The sequence below is a fragment of the Hyla sarda genome, chromosome 9 (genome assembly GCF_029499605.1).
Source record: "Hyla sarda isolate aHylSar1 chromosome 9, aHylSar1.hap1, whole genome shotgun sequence".
Taxonomy (NCBI): Eukaryota; Metazoa; Chordata; class Amphibia; order Anura; family Hylidae; genus Hyla; species Hyla sarda.
This window is the reverse complement of record NC_079197.1, coordinates 76,370,873-76,382,853: the sequence shown is the minus strand read 5'-3', so window position 1 is coordinate 76,382,853 and position 11,981 is coordinate 76,370,873. Positions and strand designations below refer to the sequence as shown.

Here is an 11,981-nt window from a genome sequence, read left to right as displayed (position 1 = left end):
TTAGTATTATTATTATTTTTTTATTTTTTTTGACATCAATCAGTGTGCAAACATGGTCAGTAAAACGCCAAATGGATAGACGTTCATAAACCAGTCAGTGCAACTCATTATTGTGGTCTCTAATTGTGGAACTCTTTTTTTTTTTGTGAGGATACGATGAGCCTATCCAATTAAGGAGGCCATTCAGCAGTACTGGGTCTGGACAGCAGCGGCACCTTCTGCAGCCAGACTGACTGACATGACAAGGCAGGCAACAGCTGCAGCAGCACCCACAGAGGATTAAATAAGAATCTGTCTTTTTTAACACTGGAATGGGGTGGTGCACTGTACCCGAAGATACTGCCATATCGGGTCAATGCATTGGGCGACGGAAGCAAGTTTCCAAATCGGCTCCCATTCTCAAAAATCCATTTAATTTATGGTCCCCAGATAGGGGACATATCAGATATTAAACTGATAAGAACAGATTTTTGATTGAAAAAACCTTTATTACCAATCAATTGTCAATCACACAATAAATATATTCACCATAACAGAACTGACTTTTTTTAAATCTATCTATCCATCTATATATATATATATACCGTATTTATCGGGGTATACCTCGCACCGGCCTATAACACGCACCCTCATTTTACCAAGGATATTTGGGTAAAAAAAGTTTTTTACCCAAATATCCATGGTAAAATGAGGGTGCGTGTGTGCGCGTGTATACCCCGATAAACCCCCAGGAAAGGCAGGGGGAGAGAGGCCGTCGCTGCCCGCTTCTCTCCCCCTGCCTTTCCTGGGGTCTAGAGCGCTGCTGCCAGCCCTTCTCACCCCCTGGCTATCGGCGCCGCTGCCCGTTCTGTCCTCCTGACTATCGGTGCCGGCGCCGATAGCCAGGGGGAGAGAAGCGGCGCCGACAGCCAGGGGGAGAGAAGGGGCAGCAGCACCCATTGCCGCCGGCGCCGCTGCCCCGTTGCCTCCCCCCATCCCCAGTGGCATAATTACCTGGGTCGGGTCCGCGCTGCTGCAGGCCTCCGGCGCGCGTCCCCTGTGTCGTTGCTATGCACGGTGCGGCGCATGACGTCAGTGCGCCGCGCCGTGCAGCGCATAGCAACGACGCCGGGGACGCATGCCGGAGGCCTGCAGCAGCGCGGACCCGACCCCGGCAACAGGTAATTATGCCACCGGGGATGGGGGGAGGCAACGGGCAGCGGCGCCGGCAATGGGTGCCGCTGCCCCTTCTCTCCCCCTGGCTGTCGGCGCCGCTTCTCTCCCCCTGGCTATCGGCGCCGGCACCGATAGTCAGGGGGACAGAACGGGCAGCGGCGCCTATAGCCAGGGGGTGAGAAGGGCCGGCAGCAGGGCTCTAGACCCCAGGAAAGGCAGGGGGAGAGAAGTGGGCAGCGACGGCCTCTCTCCCCCTGCCTTTCCTGGGGGTGTATTGGCGTATAACACGCACATAGACTTTAGGCTAAAAATTTTTGCCTAAAAAGTGCGTGTTATACGCAGATAAATACGGTATATATATATAGATATATAAAAAAAATTATTTTATTGAAGAGCTGAGGTATGTGCTCTTAAAGAGTAGCTATCCTCAACTAAAATGTCCATATTCCCCCTCCCACTGTCTACATCTATCCCTGTTTTTTTTATCCTCTTAAAACATTAGAACAATACCTTTTTCCACTCCTCTTCGGTAGCTCAGAGTTGAGCAGTCTCACGATTGCAGGAAGTCGGCGGGCGGGCCGGCGTGATGTCATCTGAAGCCTCGCCGGCCACCACTTCCGCCCATCTTGCTGTATTCTGCGCTCAATGTCGGGAGCGCGCATACAGGCGCGCATACAGGCTGGGAGGGACGGCAGCCTCTGAGAGTCTGAGAATGGAGCTGCTGTACTGTACCCTGAGGGAATTTATAATATCAAAATGGTGGGTAGTACAATTGATTATATGCCCAAAACAATAAAAATAAAATTTCACAAAGCTGCAATCCCCAATGAATGACTGCAGACCGCAGTGCATTATAAATGGTGTGAATAATAGTGATTTTATCCCAATCAAAAATGATGCATAATTTTTGAATGGGATAAAATCTCCATTATTGACACCATTTATAATGCACTGCTGGCTGCAGCCATTCATTGGGGATTGCAGCTTTGTGAATTTATTTATTTATTTTTTCATATAAAGCTGCACTCCCAAATGAATGGCTGCAGCCAGCAGTGCATTATAAATGGTGTCAATAATAGTGATTTTATCCCATTCAAAAATGATGCATCATTTTTGTAATGGAATAAAATCTCTTTTTTTTCACCATCTATACCAGTGGTCCCCAAACTGTGGCCCTCCAGATGTTGCAAAACTACAATTCCCAGCATGCCTGGACAGCCAACGGCTGTCCAGGCATACTGGGAATTGTAGTTTTGCAACATCTGGAGGGCCACAGTTTGGGGACCACTGACCTATACTGCATTGCTGCGGTTTTATCGTGTACATGTGCTCACTGATTGCATATTTTATTGCATTAGGAACACCGCAGCAATTCAGGATAGGTGGTGATTAAAAAAAAGATTTTATTCCATTCAAAAATTGTGCATATTTATTGATGGAATGAATTCACAATTTATATCACCATCTAGACTGTATTGCACATAACACCATAACCTCCCCCCAATGGAATAAATGTGCTTTTTTTGCTCACCATCTATACTGGAGTGATCCGGTGTTACTCAATAAAACCGCAGCACTACAATATAGATAGTGATCCAAAGTACCAAATGAGTCCAAAATCAGAAATTTACCGTGCATACCATCCACACTCAATATATGATAATGAGCGTGCATAGCATGCAGGCTCAAAACATGATAATGAGAGTGCATAGCATGCATGCTCAATACCTGATATTGAGCATCCATAGCATGCACACTCAATACATAATAATAAACATGAATATTTTGAGCGTGCATAGCCTGCATGTTCAATACATGATATTGAGCATGCATAGCATGCACAGTAAGTATATGATATTGAGCATGCATAGCATACACACTCAATACATGATAATGAGCGTGCATAGCATGCAGGCTCAATACATTGTAATGAAAGTGTGTAGCATGTATGTGTAGCATACATTGAGCATCCATAGGATGCATACTCAATACATAATAATGAAAGTTAATATATGAGTGTGCATAGCCTGCATGCTCAATACATTATATTGAGCATGCATAGCATACACACTCAATACATGATAATGAACGTGAATGTATGAGCGTGCATAGCATGCATGCTCAATACATGTTATTGAGCATGCATAGCATCCACAGTCAATACATGATATTGAGCATGCATAGCATGCACAATCAATACATGATATTGAGCGTGCATGGCATAAACACTCAATACATGATAATGAGCATGCATAGCATGCAGGCTCAATACATCGTAATGAAAGTGTGTAGCATGCATGCTCAATAAATGATATTTTGCATGCATAGCATGCACACTCAATACATAATTAACGTGAATATTTTAGCGTGCATAGCCTGCATGTTCAATACATGATATTGAGCACGCAAAGCATACACAATCAATACATGATAATGAGCATGCATAGCATACATTTTCAATAAACGATATTGAGCATGCATAGCATACACACTCAAAAATGATATTGAGCATGCATAGCATACAGGCTCAATACATCATAATGAGAGTACATAGCATGAATGCTCAATACATAATAATGAACATGAATATATGAGCGTGCATAGCATGCACAGTCAATACATGATATTGAGCATGCATAGCATACACACTCAATACATGATAATGAACGTGAATATATGAGCGTGCATAGCATGCATGCTCAATACATGTTATTGAGCATGCATAGCATCCACAGTCAATACATGATATTGAGCGTGCATAGCATGCACAATCAATACATGATATTGAGCTTGCATGGCATAAACACTCAATACATGATAATGAGCATGCATAGCATGCAGGCTCAATACATCATAATGAAAGTGTGTAGCATGCATGTTCAATATATTACATTGAGCATCCATAGGATGCATACTCAATACATAATAATGAACGTTAATATATGAGTGTGCATAGCATGCATGCTCAATACATGATATTGAACATGTATATCCTACACACTCAATACATTATAATGAGCGTGCATAGCATGCAGGCTCAATACATCATAATGAGAGTGCATAGCATGCACACTCAATACATAATAATTAGCGTGCTTATCTGATCAATACCTGATGTTGAGCGTGCATAGCCTGCACAGTCAGTACATGATAATGAGCCTGCATAGCTGAGTGTGCATAGCATGCACACTCAATACATGATAATGAGTTTGCTTAGCTGAGCGTGCATAGCATACAGGCTCAAAATATGATATTGAGCAGCCCTAGCTTGCTGTCGCTATAAATACAATGTGCAGAGTATTATTAAACCTTGTATAATTGATTATTGTACTGAAAAAGGATGATAGCCACTAACATGTTATCTCAACAAGACCAAAACCAAGTAATGGAGAATTTTGCTTTAGGCTATTACATACTCTATTAATCTATTTACTAAAGGCAACTGGATATTCATATGCTGCAGAGGAGAAAAGGGATGAAGAATATAATCCTGAAGAATCTTCTGATGAGGTAATTAATATTCTTTATTATATATATATATATATATATATATATATATATATATATATAATTTTTTTAATACTTATTATTATATTAATTCACTTTTTTTTTTTTTTTAAATAGGAAGATTATAGTATTCAACAGGAGACGGAAAGTGACAGTGAGGAGGAAACAGCTGCAACAATACATGAAATAACGCCGGTAAGCATATCAACAAGCTACACTTGAAGATCATTTGAACACTGTAATTGAACCCACACCAGGGTCTAACCTACACATTACTAACAGCACCCTGATGTTTAGCTTTCTACCCCGTTTGACAAAAGATCTCCATAGACCACAATGGGCAAAATAAAATAAAATAATGTTTTAGATCTAGCCCATTCATTCCTATCCACCAAAAATAGACCCTGGAGGCTGACTTCCAGTACCCTGCTGTTTAGCTTCCTACGTCATTTGACACAGGATCTCCATAGACCACAATGGGCCATTGAATTCAATGGGCAAAAAATCTCAATATTATAGATCTAGCCCATTAATTCCTATACACCAACAATAGACCCTGGAGGCTGACTTCATACTCAGCCTCCAATGGTATTTTGACTAAACAAACCTCAAATGTTTAATGGGTTAATTTGTTGGTGTATAGGAATGAATGGGCTAGATCAGTGTTGTTCAAACAGTGGCCCTCCAGATGTCGCAAAACTACAACTCACTCACAGTCCAGGCATGCTGGGGGTTTTAGTTTTGCAACATCTGGAGGGCCACAGTTTGAAGACCACTTGGCTACATCTATCTTCTACAATCTTCACTATCACCAATCTCTTCTTTCTCCTGCCCTAATCTAGCAGCCAAACATTACCATGACACCCTAAAGTCTACCCTGGATCAAATGGCACCCTCTAAAACACGAATCTCCCGACACAGACGGCAGCAACCCTGGCACAAGCTAACAACCCGCTTTCTCAGGCGATGCTCTAGGTGTGCTGAACGTCTCTGGAGGAAAACTAAGACTTCTTCAGACTATCTGCACTATAAATTCATGCTTAAATCCTATTACTCCGCTCTTCACCTCGCCAAACAAACATATTTTACCTCCCTCATCTCCTCTCTGTCTAACAACCCAAAACACCTTTTTGACACGTTCAACTCTCTCCTTCGGCCTAAAGTACAGACCCCAATCACTGATCTCTGTGCTGAAGACCTGGCCAAATACTTCAAAACTAAAATCGATGAAATTCGTGATGAAATCCTCTCCCAGTCCCCTAAAAGTTCTGATCCAATTCCCAGCCACGTCTCCTCTTCATCACTCTCAGTTTTTGAGCCTGTAATGGAGGATGAGGTTTCCAAGCTCCTCTCCTCCGCCCGCCCCACTACCTGCTCTAGTGACCCCATGCCTTTACACCTCATCCAGTCTCTCTCTCCTGCTATCAGCTGTCACCTAACTAAAATCTTTAACCTCTCCCTCTCTTCTGGGGTCTTTCCCTCCTCCTTCAAACACTCTATCATAACCCCACTATTGAAAAAACCATCTCTGGACCCTTCCTGTGCAGCCAACTATCGACCCGTCTCAAATCTCCCCTTTATCTCCAAACTCCTGGAATGCTTGGTCTACTCCCGCCTTATCCGCTATCTCTCCAAGAACTCTCTCCTTGACCCCTTACAGTCTGGTTTCCGCTCCATTCACTCCATTCACAGAAACGGCCCTAACCAAAGTCACTGACGATCTTCTGATGGCCAAATCAAATGGCAATTTCTCTTTACTGATTCTCTTGGACCTGTCTGCGGCTTTTGACACTGTGAATCATCAACTCCTCCTCAATAGTCTCCGCTCCATCGGTCTCAAGGACTCTGCTCTCGCCTGGTTTTCCTCCTATCTCTCTGGACGCTTCTTTAGCGTCTCGTTTTCTGGCTCTACTTCTTCTCCTCTTCCCCTTGCTGTCGTGGGTTCCCCAGGGATCGGTCCTAAGTCCTCTACTCTTTTCACTCTACACATCCCCAATTGGAAAAACAATCAGTGGATTTGGTTTCCAGTACCACCTCTACGCTGATGACACCCAACTTTATACCTCCTCCTCCAACATCACCCCTGCACTCCTACAGAATACCAGTGACTGTCTCTCTGCCGTCTCAGACATCATGTCCTCTTTATATCTGAAACTAAATCTTTCTAAAACAGAACTTTTTGTCTTTTCTCCATCAACTGATACTGTACCTAACCCTGACATTTCCATCTCGGTATGTGGTACTACCATAACTCCCGGGCAGCAGGCTCGCTGTCTTGGAGTTATACTCGACTCTGATCTGTCTTTCACTCCCCATATTCAGTCTCTTTCACATTCTTGTCACCTGCATCTAAAAAACATTTCCAGAATCCGCCCGTTTCTCATTACTGAAACTGCTAAAACTCTCATTATTGCTTTGATTCACTCCCGTCTCGACTACTGTAACTCTTTACTAATAGGCCTTCCTTTCTCCAAACTCTCTCCTCTTCAGTCCATCCTTAATGCCGCAGCCAGACTCATCTCCTCTCCAGCCGCTACACCGACGACTCCTCCCTGTGCCAGTCACTACACTGGTTAACAATTCAGTCCAGAATACAGTACAAAATCTTCAGTCTCACACACAAAGCTCTCCACAATGCTGCACCTCCCTACATCTCCTCTCTCATCTCCGTCTACCATCCTACACGTTCTCTCCGATCTGCTAATAATCTCACACTAACATCTTCTATAATCCGAACTTCTCACTCCCGTCTACAAGACTTCACTCGTGCTGCACCGGTTCTCTTGAATGCTATCCCTAAATCCCTCAGACTCAACAACAACATCCATAGTTTCAAACGTGGCCTAAAAACACATCTCTTCAGACAGGCCTACAGTAGTCTCTAATTGGCCTCAACATATCCCCAACATATCCCCACACCTCTTGTTTGAATAGTTATTGTGTAATTTTATGTCTGATACTTGTCTTTGTTTGTACCCCATAATTGTAAGCGCTGTGGAATCTGTATGCGCTATATAAATAAATAAATAAAATTAATAAATCTATAACATAGTGATTTTTTGTCTATTTAAGTCCAAGGGCCCATTGTGGTCTATGGCGACATTGTGGTAAACTTGTAAGAAAGCTGAACAGCAGTGTCCTGTTAGTAATGTGTATGGGAGACCCTGGTGTGGGTTCAATTCCTCTGTTGATATAGAGGGAGATTTATCAAAACCTGTCCAGAGGAAAAGTTTCTGAGTTGCCCATTGCAACCAATCAGATTGCTTCTTTCATTTTTCAGAGGCCTTTTAAAAAATGAAAGAAGCAATCCAATTGGTTGCTATGGGCAACTGCACAACTCTTCCTCTACACTGGTTTTGATGAATCTCCCCCATAGAGTTCTGTGATTATACTCATATTAGTTTGAACTTTTGTGAACTAGGTCAATTGAATACAACACATTACCTCCTTTTTCAATTAACCTAGTTGCCCATTTATGGTATCCAATCAACCTAGTTTCCACGGTTCAAAGTATCAATTGACCTATATCTGTCAAACCTAATTAAAGAATAATCACACAACTTGAGCTGAACCCAGGAATTGAACCCACACCAGGGTCTCCCATACATATTACTACCAGTACCCTGCTGTTTAGTTTCCTACTTCATTTGACACAGGATCTCCATAGACCACAATGGGCAAAAAATCTCAATGTTATAGATCTAGCCCATTCATTCCTATACACCAACAATAGACCATGGAGGCTGACTTCATACTCAGCCTTCAATGGTATTCTGACTCACCAAAATGATAATGTTTAATGGGTTAATTTATTCCTAAATTTCTGTACTTTCCTATTTTGTCTGTAGCTTGATGCATTGGACAAACATTTTAGCAGGAACTGGTGGGTTTGGATAAAACAGTCCCCCATAGGGCTACTGTAAGTGGTCCCCAAAAATTTTTGTGACACCCCTATGTCCATTTAATATATTGTTCAAGAGGATTACATTTTTTTATTGTATACAATTTTTTATCTTTTTGTATTCATTTTTAGAAACGAAAAGCTCTTCTGGAAAGACTAAGAAAAAAGGCAGAACTACATGGCGAGCTACATGAGCACTCTTTCCAAAACGACCCAGAGTGGCCAAGCATCAATGACATCCCAGGTGACATAGTTACATAGTTACATAGTTACATAGTTAGTACGGTCGAAAAAAGACATATGTCCATCAAGTTCAACCAGGGAATTAAGGGGTAGGGGTGTGGCGCGATATTGGGGAAGGGATGGGATTTTATATTTCATCATAAGCATTAATGTTATTTTGTTCCAGGAATGTATCTAATCCTGTTTTAAAGCTGTTAATTGTTCCTGCTGTGACCAGTTCCTGAGGTAGACCGTTCCATAAATTCACAGTCCTCACGGTAAAGAAGGCGTGTCGCCCCTTGAGACTAAACTTTTTCTTCTCCAGACGGAGGGAGTGCCCCCTCGTCCTTTGGGGGGTTTAACCTGGAACAGTTTTTCTCCATATTTTTTGTATGGGCCATTAATATACTTATATACGTTTATCATATCCCCCCTTAAACGTCTCTTCTCAAGACTAAACAATTGTAACTCCTTTAATCGCTCCTCATAGCTAAGATGATCCATGCCCCATATTAGTTTAGTCGCGCGTCTCTGCACCCTTTCCAACTCCGCAGTGTCCCTTTTATGAACAGGTGCCCAAAACTGAACAGCATATTCCAGGTGAGGCCGTACCAATGCTTTATAAAGGGGGAGTATTATGTCCCTGTCCCTTGAGTCCATGCCTCTTTTGATACATGACAATATCCTGCCGGCTTTGGAAGCAGCAGCCTGACATTGCATGCTATTCTGTAGTCTGTGATCTACAAGTACACCCAGTGACTCTGCCAGTTTAATCCCCCCTAAGACATACGACGCATGCAGGTTATTAGTACCCAGATGCATAACTTTACATTTATCCACATTGAACCACATTGAACTATAATGATCCAAGAATTGGGAATACACATTGGTGCAAGTGCCAAAATTGCAAAATTATGCCAACAAGAGATGAGAGCATCTGCTGCCAGGAGGAGGATATTCTTAATCCCCACTTTGATAAAGGACTAACTTGTATTCTACAACACGAGGAGTTAGTCAACTTGAGATTTAAAGAAAAAAGTTCAGTGTATGGATAAGTGCCAAAGAATTGTTAAAAAAATCGCAATAGGTAATAATATTGTATTGTAAATTAATTTTTATATCTTTTTTAGAAACATTTTTTTAATGTTTTTAAATATTACTCTCTTTTTTTGACCTTTTCATAAAACTTGAAAAATTAAAAATGTGCATATCAGCATTTCTCTGTGTTTACATGAACATAATTGCAGTTGCTATTACAATTCATTTTATTTTTTATTTATTTTTTTGTGTGCAAATAATTTACCAATCTCAAAGTACATTTACACAAACTTTAGCGTATACGGCTGGGGGAGATAAAACCGGGGGATCACGTATCCCTGCCAAATGCAACCGTATGTTAATTCCTTTCTATGAGCCGTCCGGAGTGAAATGCCGATTATGGTTGGCTCATTTTTGCTCTGTATGCGCTTTTTCCACAGACCAAAAGCCATAGTCGACCATGGTTTTACTTCACCCTTTTAGGTACGGTTGAAAGTGCATACGGGACAAAAATGAGCCAACCTCACTGAGGATCACTCCGGTCGGCTCATTGAAATGATTTACCATACGGCAGGGATACGGTAGCACATGGTTTTAGCTCCACCACAGCCTTATGAACTCATGTAAGTGTAACAACATGATGTAGGTCTTTATAAGTCTTCCCCCACGTTTGTGAAATTTGAATCTAAATCCACATATCTGTAAATTATTCATAATTGTTACACTATTTTAATCTTATTTTATTTGTAGGGTTATTCGCAAGTCCGCTTATAGATCCTACTCTTGTTTTGCGCATGGAATCCTTGGGCCTAAACGACGAAAGCCAATACCATCATGTGTCGTCAATTTTATTAGGTCTGAATTTCCAGATCCTGACGGGCAATATATTGGATTCCACTGGCCTGATGAATACCCAGCAAGTGACATGGCTGCTGATGTTTGATTCACTATGACACTTACTTTCTGCACTTTTCATGTTACTACAGTTTTACATTGCACTTTTATTGTTTACAATTTTTTTATGTTTATTTATCTTGTTATTTATATTATATTAATTAGTTATTTAAATTTTTATGGTGGTTATTTTATTTTGTCTATTTTAATCTGTCTACACCAGTCATTTCCCAAACGTGGTCCCTCGGCACACTGCTATTCCATTTGACACTTCCCATTGTTGGAGTTTATTTTTCCGTTGATTTTTTTATTTTTTTATTTCCAGCCCTGGCATGCTCGCTGATGACTGACGGCGCAGGGTGGAAGGGAAGCCTGCGTGCGAACTGCGCACAGTGTCCCACTCCCCCTTGCGGCCCAGTGAGGCAAAAATGGAGCCATGGTGAAGAAGCTGTAATACCTGCGGTGCCACTGTCACTGCAGTGTCACCCAGGTCCACCCTCTACCCACCCCAACTGTCAACCCCCCCCCGTCCACACCCGTGTCACCATGTTCATCCTCCTGTCCTCACTGTCACACATGTTCCCCCTCCCCGTCAATCATGTCTACCCCCTATTCACATCTGTCACCCATGTACACTCCTCTACACCCCTGTTACCCAATTACACCCCTCTGTTACCCATGTACACTCCTCTACACCCCTCTATAAACCATGTACACTCCTCTACACCCCTCTATAAACCATGTACACTCCTCTACACCCCTCTATAAACCATGTACACTCCTCTACACCCCTCTATAAACCATGTACACTCATCTACACCCCTCTATAAACCATATACACTCCTCTACACCCCTCTGTCACCCATGTACACCCCTCTGTTACCCATGTACACTCATCTACACCCCTCTGTTGCCCACGTAAAATAATTGCGGATCCTAATGTGTTTGTTTTGCATGTTTAACAGTGAAGAATTGTGTGTGGAATAAATAGTCAAGATGGCAACAATTCAAAGTAGAGAAGATATTATTTGTCAGTTGCTATATAAAGCAGAAATTTTAAATACATACCAACTGAAAAATAGATAATCCATACTCCTTGTATCTCGGCCAGCTGCAGCACCTGGCGTATGAGATAACCCCCGGTTTTCTATAAAATTTTACCTTGTTTAAAGGTAGTCTTATATGGCATATAAAAAAAAAATTAGTTCCTTAGAAACTGAATATTTTTGATTTACGTTTTTTTTAACAATTGATGATTAACATT

At 41.9% G+C, this 11,981-nt stretch overlaps 1 non-coding gene across 1 annotated transcript; it reads right to left on the bottom strand.

The window, feature by feature from the left end:
* Positions 1–314: 314 nt before the first annotated feature.
* On the bottom strand, positions 315–501 carry LOC130292222 (U2 spliceosomal RNA). The gene has a single exon (XR_008848130.1). It is a non-coding gene; the product is annotated as a U2 spliceosomal RNA (small nuclear RNA).
* Between the last annotated feature and the right edge of the window lie 11,480 nt (positions 502–11,981).